The sequence below is a fragment of the Hippopotamus amphibius genome, chromosome 15, assembly GCF_030028045.1.
Source record: "Hippopotamus amphibius kiboko isolate mHipAmp2 chromosome 15, mHipAmp2.hap2, whole genome shotgun sequence".
NCBI classification, from domain to species: Eukaryota; Metazoa; Chordata; class Mammalia; order Artiodactyla; family Hippopotamidae; genus Hippopotamus; species Hippopotamus amphibius.
The window spans coordinates 27,872,266-27,885,543 of NC_080200.1; the positions used below are offsets into that span (position 1 = coordinate 27,872,266).

At 42.6% G+C, this 13,278-nt stretch overlaps 1 protein-coding gene across 1 annotated transcript in view; it reads left to right on the plus strand.

Annotated features, from left to right (window-relative positions):
- Positions 1–6,099: 6,099 nt before the first annotated feature.
- The window catches only part of CANX (calnexin), a 32,221-nt gene continuing 25,042 nt past the window's right edge, over positions 6,100–13,278 (plus strand). Inside the window, exon 1 of the mRNA XM_057708698.1 lies at positions 6,100–6,297. The gene's annotated coding sequence lies outside the window, so the exon portion shown is untranslated. The remainder of the gene's footprint in view (positions 6,298–13,278) is intronic.

Below are 13,278 nucleotides of genomic sequence, written 5' to 3' on the forward strand. Positions count from 1 at the left end.
AATACTTTAATCAACCATCCATATTTCAATTTTGTCAGTTTACTAATAATGTCCTTTATAGCATTTTTCCCCTCTAGTACAGGATCCCACCTAGGGACAGGTATTGCTTTTAAATGTTGCAAAGGAACCTTCCCTACTCTGGGCAGACACTTTTAAGACCATTTAAATGTCCTGTTCCTCGAAATTCCCCCTGAAGTTAGCATCCATTGGTGACTCTTGCATCCACTCTTACCTTTACGATTGCCAAATTATGCTCTTCCAACACTAGCACTCCCTTTATACTTATCAGTCAGCCCTCAGCTTTCTACTGTAAGCAAGAGATCTTCCTTCTCCTCTGTTGGTAGTGGGAGATAATAAAATATATATATATATATATATATATATATACTGGTCTCCGCCCCCAATTCCTGGCACAGAGTTCCTAAAACCCCTGTAATTTCCTAAGTGTTAAGAGCACTAGGCACATCTTTTGTTCTAACGGTTGGTCTTTTTGACCCCTGTTCCTGACACAGTTTCTAAATCCCTTGGAATTACCTGAGTTATAGCTGTGGCTTTTGGTCTAATGAAGTGACCCATGGTGGGCTCCTGGAGGGGAGCTGCTCACCAGAAAGACTGAGCTTTTATTGGACACTTGGAACTTTCAGCCCTTCCTCTCCGCCCCCATTCTCCAGAAATGAGAGGGGCTGGAAATGGAGTTAATGATTGATCACGCTTCCATAAAAATCCCCTAAGTACTGGGTTCAGAAATTTTCCAGGTCAGTAAACACATCCACGTGCTGGGAGGGTGACACACCCAGTGCTATGGGGACAGAAGTTCGTGCTTGGGTCCCTCCCCGACCTTGCCCTGTGTATCTCTTCATTTGGCTGCTTTGTCAATATCCTTTATCATATCCATTAATAAACTGATACATGTAAGTATTTCTCTGAATTCTGTGAGCTGTTTTAGCAAATAATCAATTCCAAGGGGAGGAGATCATGGAAACCACCAATTTATAGCGAAGTCAGACAGAAATTGTGGGTAACTTGAGAATTCACTGCTTGCAACTAACATCTGAAGTGGGGTCAGTCTTATGGAACTGCCCTTAACCTATGGGATCTGACACTAGCTATCTCCAGGTAGATAGTGTCAGAATTTATTTAAATTGTAGGACACCCAGCTGGTGTCACACAATTGCTTGGCATGGGGAAAACCCTGACACATCTGGTGTAGAAAGAGTTGTGAATGTGGTACTAGTGTGACAGTAAAGAAGAAACACAAGAGGAGTGTAAGTTTTTAAAATTTATTTATTTATTTATTTATTGGCTGTGTTGGGTCTTCATTGCTGCTCACGGGCTTTCTCTAGTTGTGGCGAGCAGAGGCTACTCTTAGTTGTGGTGCATGGGCTCTAGGCACGCAGGCTTCAGTAGCTGTGGCATGTGGGCTCAATAGTTGTGGCTCGAAGGCCCTAGAGCATAGGCTCAGTAGTTTTGACTCATGGGCTTTGTTGCTCCACAGCATGTGGGATCTTCCCGGCCCAGGGATCGAACCTGTGTCCCCTACATTGGCAGGTGGATTCTTAACCACTGCACCACCAGGGAAGCCCTGAGCACTAGGATTTTAAAAACTTTTCAGGTAATTCCAATGTGCAGACAAGGCAAAAAACAAAAACAAAGACAAAAAAAACCTTGCAATGTAAAACACAGAGACCAAGGCAAGCAAACAGAAAACAACTGAAAGAAAACAGAGAAAACATCTAGAGGAAAAAAATCTTCAACTAAAAGTAGTCAGCAAATTTTCTCCCCAGGAAACAATTATGAAACGAAAAAAAAGTTTTGTTTTTTGTTTTTTTTTTTTTAAGATTTAAGGCTCTGGAAATTGACTATAGGTAAATGAGAAATTGAGAAGCATTTATCCATGAAAAATTTCTGAACTCTGGTTAGAACAGTGAGAGTCTGTGGCATTCTTGCCTGGGACTGCTAACATTTTCCTAACTTGGTCAGCAAGGTAGCTGTCCCAGGACTGAGGAGGCTGCACAAACCCAAAAGCTTCACTGCCACGGGGGCTCACTGAATTTGAAACAAACCACAATGAGATACCACTCCACATCTACTAACTGGCTATTGGCGATGATGTGGAGAAACTGAGACCTTCCTACATGCGAATGTAAAATGAGCAGCCAGTTTGGAAAACAATTTGGTAGTTTCTTAAACAGTTAAACATAAACTTAGTATACAAGTCAGCAATTCTATTCCTATGTAATACATAAAAGAAATGGAAACATGTCCACTTAAGACTTGTATACAGGGAGTTCCCTGGTGGTCCAGTAGTTAGGATTCAGCTCTTTCACTACCCTGGCCTGGGTTCAATCCCTTGTAACCACACAGTGTGACCAAAAAAATAATAGAGAGAGACTTGTATACAAATATTCATAGCAGTATTACTTATTATTGCTGAAAGCTGGGAACAATCTAAATGCCTGTCAGCTGTTCAATGGATAAACAAAATGTGTATTTATGCCATGTAATATTATTCAACAATAAAAAAATCAATTCTTGATACATGCTCCAACATGAATGAAGTGCAAAAACATTATGCTAAGTGAAAGAAGTCAGATATGATTCTGTTTATGTGAAATATTTAGAAAAGGGAATGCTCCAAAGAGGTAAGATAGGAGCCAAGATATATAGGGGTTTTTGCAACAAAAAAACAGGTAGTCGGAGCATCAAAAGATTAGTAGTAATTAAAGAAAAACCAAACATCTCAAGTTAATGAATTCAGTACTTTTTTATGTGTGGGAAGATGCAAGAGTCTGGGCTCACTGAAATCATTCCTTTGATATGCCCCTTAACTATCTAGGTCCAGTATCCTATTTTTCTCTATCCTGAATCCCCTCTGGGTGCACCGTTGGAAGGCTGCAGTGGCTGATGGCTCAACATCTTTGTTTACTGACATGGCAGGCAACATTCTTCACCCACAGGTCTGAGAAAGTAGAGGAGAACAGGAAGATGGAGGCTCTGTGGAAGACCTGAACCAAAAGACAGAATGGATGAATTGTCTAAATGTGTTGTAACAGTTGGGAGGAGACTTCAAAACTGAAGGAGAATGTGGGAGTATACTAATCCTAAATTCATAGAGGACTCCAGTTGGCCCTGGAGCATGTTAAGCGTTATAAAATGGTAGTGAGTTGAAAAGCCTGAAGAGGGAGGGAGAAGGATGGAGCAGATGCACAGAGGCCAGGTAGCTCTGAAAGGCAGGAACGCAACCTCCAAGCCAGTTTCCAGCTCCCAGTGACATAAGGCCAGGCAGTACTCCTTTTCCTTTCCCCAGGTTCCTTCATATCCGATGTACTTTCCTTGAGTTCATTTGAATATATTTCTGTTCCATATAACCAAAAAGAGCCCCAAACAAAGCTCTTAAACTGAGGGGGAAATAATTGTAATAGATAAGCTGATGTCCTAATAAAGTTTTCTTGCAAACCAATGAGGAAAAGACAAAACGTGTTACAGAAAAATGGACAAATGACACGAATAGACAATTCACAAAGGAATAAATAAATATGGTTGATGAACATGGAACATGTTTAACGTCACAGTAATAAAAGAAACGAATGAATATAGTTACCCTTCCCCCCCTATTGATTTGACAAGGCCAGATTAGTGTGGGTGCAGAGAAATGACCATTACTGGCCTAATCAGTAAGAAAGGACCAGAAGAGAATGTAGGGTGTTCCCTGTGCCCACTTCCTCCCTCAAGCAAAGAGGATGGTGATGAGCAAGGATGGGGGCTGCTTTGCAGGTAGGGTGGAGGGGCAAGTTAAGCTACAAGCACAAGCTGGATAGAAAGGACAAATTGGTCAAGAATTGTTTTATGGTGGGTTTTTAGTATATATTCTATCTTTTCGGAAAATTAAGCACAAAGCAGAAATTTGATTCCTTATTGAAAAAATAATATACATGTTATAAGAAAAAATTTCTCCTTTCCATTTCCAGAGTCTTAGCCATTTCTTGGGCATCAACCACTCTTAGCAGTTTCTTGTGCATCTTTCCAGAAAGCCTGTTTGTCCAAGCTTATATCCATGAGGATATATCTCCCTTTGCAACGTGAAAGGAAACATACTTTTCTCAGTGCTTTTTCACATAACACTAAATCTTGGCAATCATATCTATACACATACATGTTCACCAAATGCTTTCCAATGCAGAGCCATTATATGGGTGACCTATATTTTATTTAATCAGTTCTTTGTGATGGTGGTTAGGTTGTTTCTACGATTTGGGTACTGCAAAAAATGCTGCAATGCACATCCTTGTGTATATTTTTAAACACAAGTACATCATGTGAATATTCTGTCGATCTATCTGCCTACCTTCCTACCAGGTGTAGAATCACTGGGCCAAAGCATATGTGCATTTAAAAAAATTTTTATTTATTTGTGTTTTTAAAAAATTAATTTATTTTGGTTGCTCCAGGTCTTAGTTGCAGCACTGGGAATCTTCATTGGGGAATGCGGGATCTTTAGTTGTGGCATGCGGACTCTTAGTTGAAGCATGCATGTGGGATCTAGCTCCTCGACAGGTATCGAACCTGGGCTCCCTGCATTGGGAGCGTGGAGTCTTACCCATTGGATCACCAGGGAAGTCCCCATAGGTGCATTTTTATTTTTTTTTAATAACTTAATTTTATTATTATTTTTTAATTAATTTTTTGGCTGTGTTAGGTCTTCCTTGCTGTGCAAGGGCTTTCTCTAGTTGTGGCGAGGGGGCTACTCTTCACTTTGGTGCTCGGGCTACTCATTGCAGTGGCTTCACTTGCTGGGGAGCACCGGATCTAGGTGCGTGGGCTTCAGTAGTTGTGGCTCCTTGGCTCTAGAGTGCAGGCTCAGGAGTTGTGGCACATGGGCTTAGTTGCTCTGCTGCTTCCTGGACCATGACTAGAACCCATGTCACCTGCATTGGCAGGCGATTCTTAACCACTGTACCATCAGAGAAGTCCCTGAAACTACATTTTAAGCTCACTGGAACTTGTGGCACCCAGAACATTATTTTGCCTCCAATATCCATTTCCCCAGGTAAACAGGAAGCAAATGCTCTTAACACAAATTTGGGGGATGAGACCTGGAGAGTACTAAACTCATGCAGACACCAAACTCTTGATTTCTCATCTTCCCTTCCAGATGGCAGGAGGGAATAAGGCTGGCTTCTGGTATAGTTGATACACCTACTGAATCTAGTTTTTTCCACCCTAGCATTCAGCCTTTGGGTATCCAATTATATGGAAGACAGAGGCCAGGACTTATATAGGTCTAGAAAAACCATAGACCACTTCTAATTTCTGAGGTTCTCAGCATATCGAAAACTTTAGATGTGCTAAAAGTGAGTTACAAAACTTATGGTGTGTTTGAAATCTTTCCATTGCACCACTTAATCCTGTTGTCAGTGTGTCTCTATGCCCTTTATGTCTAATCTTACTTAAGGAAATATCACTAACTGAAGTTGAAACAACCTTGGAGTGTAGTACTCTGGACTGTATTTGATGTTGGGTAACAAGGTGGCCTCGGGCTGCTGGGCCCAGAGCAATGACTCTGCAGGAACGGTGGCGCCTGGTTACACAGCGAGGTGCAGTCGACTTCAGGCCGGACCTAGGATGCCCTGACGGGTTCCGTCAACGCCGCGCACTCGCTGCATCAGGGACCAAGTCCTTCCAGATGGCTCACCGGCCTTCCCATCCCTTCTGGCCAGCTGCCATCTGCCCGTCCAGAGAAGGGAACAAATTGCCAGACCCCGCGGCTCGGGCTCAGCTCCCTAAGGGGTCCAAACCAGAGAGGCTGGGACGCAACGCCGAACTGCAAGCCCACTAACGAACGCCTGCCGGGCCCCGCCCCAGGGCGCGCGCACCGGGCGGTACTCCAGTCCGCCGCAGCCCGACCCCTTCCCTCCCGCCCAACCAACGGTCACTTCCTGTCTCACTCCCAGCCAATCGTCACACTCCACGAAGAATAGCCCTAGGGGGCGTATGGGAAAGTGCAGAGAGCGATGGTCGCATGGGCCAACCGAGTCCCGGAGCTTGCGCGAGGGGGCGGGACTTGGCGCTGGCTGTAGCCACTCAGGGGCGAGGGGCGGGCGGAGGGCCGGGCTTCGCGCAGTGGGGCTAGCTCGCGCGGCGGCGGCGGGAGTCAAGGCCTCTTGCTTCTGCGGCACGTGACGGTCGTGCCGCCTTAGCCGCGGTGCTGCCTCACCGGCCGTCTCTACTGCATCGCGCGGCCAGGTGTGCGGGCGGAAGAAGGCGCGGCCGCCACCGGCTCTCCCCTTGAGGCTCGAGGTGAGACGGGAGGCCTGTGCGGGTCCTCGGGCCTGTGAGGACCCCTGGGGGCCTGGGTACGCGGTGCCGCGGCGGAGGGCCCCTAGGAGCCGGGCGTGGCCGGGGCCCAGGGGTCCGGCCGGGTTTCGAGAGTTCAGGCCCAGACGGACGCTCCGGCCTTGAGGGGCGAGGCCCGGAGCTGGGGCGCTTGAGTCGGGGAGCCAGGCCCAGGCCGCGCCGCCGGGGTCGGGAGGCGTGGCAGGTGCCCTCGAGCCTCGCTTGACCTCTGGGAAAGCCGACTTCTCCTTCGGGCTCTGTTTCTAGCGCTTTCTGAAGCGTGTTGCTGGCGGCCTGGGAAGCTGCGAGGTGGCCGGGAGTAGCCGGGGAAAGGTCTGGAGTAGGTTCGGGCCTAGTCGGTATCCCTAGCAGTGAGGAAGGGTGATCGTGGGCCGAGGGAGAATGTTTAGGATTAGCATTACAGGTTGAGTATTTGAAAATTAAAACCCCAAACTGAAGGCTGGACTCTGGTAGCCTGAAGAGTATGGAGAATGTGCTAGAACACGCAGTGGTGGAAAAACTTAAGTCCTAACATTTGCATTTATTCGGGGATGGGGAGTAAATAATCGAGTCGTAAATTCACAGCACTTTTAAAGCAGGAAAGCACCCAAAAGCTCTCTGTGGGCATGTCGTTTTATAGGCGAGGAAACTGAGGCCCAGAGCTCTGAAATGATTGGCTCAAGGTCATGCGATTAATTGTATGATCACGTTGGAATTATAGTTGAGGCAGTTTTGCTGTAGTTGTTAAGGCTAAGCTCTGGTTCAGGTCCTTCATCGGCCATTTGTTGCTGTGTGAACCTGGGGCCCTTTACTTCCCCTTTGTGCCCCGGTTCCCTCCAAAGAATGAATGTAATACCTGATAGAGTTGCTGTTAGAATTAAATCGTGTATAAAAAAGGACGGAGGACACTTTAACTGCTTGATAAATGCTTGAAATAAATTTTTACGGTCTGAACGATGTTGGTCCACTACACCAGCATCCTACTTTTTGAGTTGGTTAAGTTCTGGGACCTGAAGTCACGTTTATGGAGGTAGGAGGAAGAAACTGGGCTTAGTGGATTAACTGCTGGGCATGACACCAGAGAATGCTGGCTGAGGGAAGTTAAACTGAGCTGAATATTAAAAGGTTGGGAGGACAAAGGTGAGGCACAGTTAGGTCTCTTTACTTCTAATTTAGGTAATGGAGCATTTGGCTTAATTTTTTAATAAGTAGAGTTGGTGGGGTCGGGGAGGATTTGTTTTTGTTTTGGTTTAGTTTGTTTTGCTTGTTTTTTAAGGGAGGAACTGTTTTGATCTTTAAAATCACTCTGTACCTCAGTCTTTTGACAGTGCTGTTTAAGGGCTGTGAATAGAATCACTGCTAAATTGTACATTTGCTACAGTTAGAGCAGAGGTAAAGAATTGTGTGGGAGTTCTCCTGTGCACCAGCCAGGGTGCACAAGCAAATAAGCCGGGGAACTGGATTATGAGATGGCCAGGATGAACTGTGTATTGGAGTAAATGTGTCGCACAATAAACAAATTTTCTGGCCTATCTGATAATGGGTGTCAGCATCCCTCCCTCCCTTGCTATCTTCACTCAACAGTTTCAACTAGCACATTATCTTTCAAGGACCTCAAGGGGTAAACGTTTTGACAGAACTTGCTGCAGTTTTGGCAATCCTGCTCTTGCATCCTTTCAGTTACAGGGTTCACCGCCCTGACAGATAGCTTAAGGGGATGAAGAGACAGTTGGTAAGCATAAATGCGGGCTCAAGAGACTTGAATTTCAGGCCCAGCATGGTAACTTGCTTAATGAACTAAGTTGGTTTCCACCTCTTAAAATGGGAGTGAAGAGTGCCCCAGATACCTTACCATTAGGGGTCTTTTAGGAGGGACAAATAAGATGGTGGACATAAAACTACTTTGAATGGCGTAACGAACTGTGCAAATAGAATTGGCAGCTCATAACAACTCCTAGGAAATAATAAAAGTGCTTGGACATAGTTACCACCTGTATAGTTTACTGTAGAACTTTGTCAGGAAAGTGCAGGTTGAATGCTTTGTTAACTAAAACAGATGTGCTTTTAAATTAAGCTTAACTGAGCTGTGGAAATTATTTGGAGAATTTTGTTTTTGAAATAATTCAGAATCTTCAGCAATGTTTTGTATATCCGCATCTTAAACCTACTTAGTTTATAGGGAAAAAAAAGAAAGTGCTATGGAAAAACAGATTTTAATGTTCCTGTGAGTGAAAAGCAGAATTCAAAACTGTAAACTAGGCAGTACTGTGTATCTATTTTTAAGTGGATGAGCATTTACAATAAAGACCACTTTGAATTTTATGTACTTTTTTCCCCCTTTAAGTGCTTCTATATTTTGACTAGATGCACATGTAGTAATATCAGAGGGACAGAAAGCAGAATTAAAATGGTTATTGGTGACTGGAATCGAATTCCTTTTAAGTGGTTCCGTTTCAATATAAGACTTCAAATTTCTTATAGCTTTAAAGAACCATCAAAACTTAAATGGTGGGTCTAACTTCCCTGATGGTGCAGTGGTTAAGGCTCCGTGCTCCTAGTGCAGGGGGCCCAGGTTTGATCCCTGGTCTGGGAACTAGATCCCACATGCATGCCACAGCTAAGAGTTCTGATGCCACAACTAAGGAACTCGAGAGCTGCAACTAAGGAGCCCACCAACTGCAACTAAGGAGCTTGCCAGCTGCAACTAAGACCCAACGCAACCAACCAACCAATCAATCAAATAAATAAATATTTTTAAGAAACCCCAAAACTTAAATAGTGTTGCTGGGTGATACCTAGTAATAGTAGAAATCACTGCTAATGTTGCATGTGCTGTAAGCCAGGCACTGACGTAAACACTTTACATGCACTTTGTTTATATAACAATCCTAAGAAGTACATAGTGTTATTCTCATTTTAGAGATGAAAAAACTGAGGCCCTGAAGTTATTAAGTAGCCACTTAGGGATTGTGATTTCTTAGTTCCTGCTCATAACACTACTCTATGTCTGTGACCTTGGACAATTTATATAACTTCTCTTAGCCGTGGTTTCCCTTTGTGTCACATGAGGTTGATAGAACCTCCTGGGGTTCTAAGGATTAGACAACCTCTAAGGTATCTAAAACTGGTAAGACTTAAAACATTTTAAAAGGGTATATTAATAGATGACTGGATAGCCTACATGAAAGAAAGACTGCCTCATTTTTTATTACACACTGCCTTTTAAAAAAAATCTGTTTTGGGAATTCCCTGGCAGTCCAGTGGTTAGGACTTGGCGCTTCCACTGCAGGGACCTGGGTTCGCTCTCTGGTTGGGGTGTGGCAAGCCATGCAGTGCCTCCCCAAAATAAAAAAAATCCCCCCCCCAAAAAAAAAGCAAAAACCAAGAGCACCAGCTAGGTCACTTCTGTTTGTTCTTTCTAATTTTTTATGGATTAAAGGAATTAGAGGTGAAATTTCCTAACTACTTTTGAGATAAAATTCCACAAAGAAAAGCCCAGAACCAAATAGTTTCACTGGTGAATTCTACCAAATACTTAGGGAAGACTTAACACCAATCCTTCACGAACTCTTCTAAAAAATAGAAGAGGGAACACTTCCCAGCTCATTCTATGAGGCCACTATTACCCTGATACCAAAACCAGGCAAAGACTTCATAAGAAAACCATAGACTGATATCTTTTATGAAAACAGATGCAAAAATAGACTAATTTGAAGATATTAAAGTTTAAATTTAAAGAAAACTTGAGCCTCCATTTGTTTTAAAGATTTTTTTTCTGAGTGGACCCCTACTGAGCATAAAGATTCTGCCTATGAGAAGTGACAAATGTAATATATCTTTAGTGTTTGCCAGTTCTTAAAGTTGACCAATTTTGGATTTGTTAAAATTCAGTGCAGAATGTGTCTGTTTCTGTTAAACAGAATTTTTTGTGTTCAGTTGAAGTCTCATGTACATTATTAAATGTGTATAGTAAAATAATATGGACTTTTTTTAGAATGTTTGCTGAGAACAGAATTATCATTAGCCCAAAATAAGTTAAATTTGGGAGAACTCATAAAGAAAATTGGTGGCAGAGCAGGGAAAAAAATCACAAATAAAAAGGGCTATTTCCCTGTCCCAGTGCTACAATTGTATATATACCATTGCAAGGAAGAGTTAAAGAAGAAATCATAGAATATAATTAGAGGAAAGCTTTCTGTTGTTGTTGTTGTTACATAAAATCATTCAGTTTTGTTGAAATATAGGCGGTATATGGGCTCATTACACATTTTGGCCCATTCTGGTAATTGATAGTGCATTCACTGTGGTTGTACTAGTTGTGTGTCAAAGAACAAACCATTTGGGCGCCTCCCTGGTGGTGCAGTGGTTAAGAAACTGCCTGCCAGTGCAGGGGACACAGGTTCGATTCCTGGTCAGAGAAGATCCCACATGCTGCAGAGCAACTAAGCCCGTGCGCCAGAACTACTGAGCCTGCACTCAAGCCTGAGAGCCACAGCTGTTGAGCCTGCATGCCACAACTACTGAAGCCCATGTGCTTAGAGCCCATGTTCTGCAATAAGAGAAGCCACCACAATGGGAAGCCCGTGAACAAAGAGTAGCTCCCACTTGCTGCAACTAGAGGAAGCCCATGCGAGCAAGGAAGACCCAACACAGCCAATCAATCAATTTGTTTAAATTACTTTAAGAAAAAGAACAATGGTTACTCCTGTGAAGACTGATAGACTGTGTATTGTTTTTTAATGTTTTCACAGCAAGCCTTTGAGCCAGCAATACTATTAGCTACACTTATAAAATGGGGAAAAAAGCTGGAAGTTCAATAAGCTGACCAAGGCCACAAACAGGATCAGGAAAGTCTAGAACCCAGCTTTCTCTGATTTGACAGTTTACACTATCACATACACTGTACTGCCTTTTGTATAAGGAGTTATTTTCTTTAAAATAGGAAACTTCCATCTCTAGAATTCGAGATAAATTCACTCTTTTAAAAGTGAGTAGATTAAGTTCTCTTGAAGAATCCTGACTCTTGAGATTTTGAGAACTGAGCTTTTTGCTCTGTCCTTGGGAAATTGGGAAGCAAGCCGGAAATCATTTATATTATTTATAAATGTATATTACAAATGTGCATATGTTTAGCTCCTGTTTTCTTGGCTTTGTGTACATTTGTCCATGTGATCCCAGGGGGTAGAGCTTCTCTGACTTGGATATAGATTGATAATTATATATGATTACTAAAAACAAAACACTTATTAACTGGAAGGAAAGGAGCAAGGGGTTCAAATTTCTAATCCAATTCATGTTTCTGAGTCTTCCTCTGTACTTCTATGCTTTAGAAGACCAGGTCAATTTAAAGTCAATTAAAGTTGGTTTTTAGACAATTTTGATCAAGTCTAAAGAACCAGTATATACCAGTATATACTGATCCAGTAATACATTTTTTTAAAGAAGCTTTTAATTTTGAAATAATTATAGACCCCACAAAAAGTTGCACAGTAGTACAGAGAGGTCTCTTGTACCCATCACCCAGCTTCCCCCAACAGTAGTATAGATAGATAACTATAGTAAAATATCAAAACTAGATGCAAAAAATTGCATCTGCAGACCTTATTCAGATTTCTCCAGGTTTTATATGCCTTTGTGTGTACATAATTATGTGCAATTTTGTCGTGGTACTAATTCATTTTTGAAGTTTTTACTTTTTAAAAAAATATAAATTAATTTATTTATTGGCTGCATTGGGTCTTCTTTGCTGCACACGGGCTTTCTCTAGTTGCTGCAAGCGGGGGCTACTCTTCATTGTGGTGCACAGGTTCCTCATTGTAGTGGCTTCTCTTGTTGTGGAGCATGGGCCCTAGGCATGTGGGCTTCAATAGTTGTGGCACATGGGCTCAATAGTTGTGGCTCACGGGCTCTAGAGCACAGGCTCAGTAGTTGTGGCTCATGGGCTTAATTGCTTTGTGGCATGTGGACTCTTCCCAGGGCAGGGCTCGACCCGTGTCCCCTGCATTGGCAGGTGGATTCTTTACCACTGCTCCACCTAGGAAGTCCGTTTTTACTTTTTTGACGTTTTTTTGTAGAAGGAAACTACTCAGGCTAGAGTCTTAAGTAGTACTAAGATGTCTATGTATATTTTTTCCCTAGATAAAAGGTTATGAGTTTATTTTCATATGACCCCCCCAAAACTTGCATAGTAGGACTAATACTGCAGAATATTCATAAACTCTGAAAACATGGGCAAATACATTTTATGTTTCCAGACTTTAAGGATACCCTATATAGACTGATCCTGAAGGTCAGAGACTTAATTTTTTTTTTTAGTGCTTGGTATCTGGCTGTCGCTCGTGGAATTGACCACTATCAGCAAACATTCATTTATGTCTAATATATGCTGGGTTTTCTGATGGGTATCAAATGCATATTCTCCTTTAACACTTTCGTATTGCAGAATTCCGACAGTTCAGTCTTGTGACTGCCAGAAAACAGTCTTGAACTGTGCCACCCAGCATTTGTTAAAAGTCCAGTTGAGGGAATTCCCTGGTGGTCAGTAGTTAGGACTCGGCGCTTTTGCTGCTGGGACCAGGGTTCCATCCCTGGTTGGTCCCGCAAGCCATGTGGTGTCGCCAAAAAAAAAAAAAGGGCCAGTTTAGAGATTTATTGATGAGTATTTGAAGGAAGTGCAGTCTGTTCACTTCTTTAGAACATAGAGATTGTAAGGTTTTTTTTTGTAGATCAAGTTCTGGATCATAGAAATCAGAACTTGGACTATATAGTGTTGGCCCTCATGGTGTTGGTTTTATTGACTTTGCTCTAATTAAGAGATATTGTAAGATAAAGCCACACAAAGCTCATGTTTACATATAACTTAAGGGTATTTTTAAGAAAAATTCACTTCAGTAGACTCATAAATGTTAAAAGATTTTCTTGTTTGTGGTTTTGAATTTTAATTGC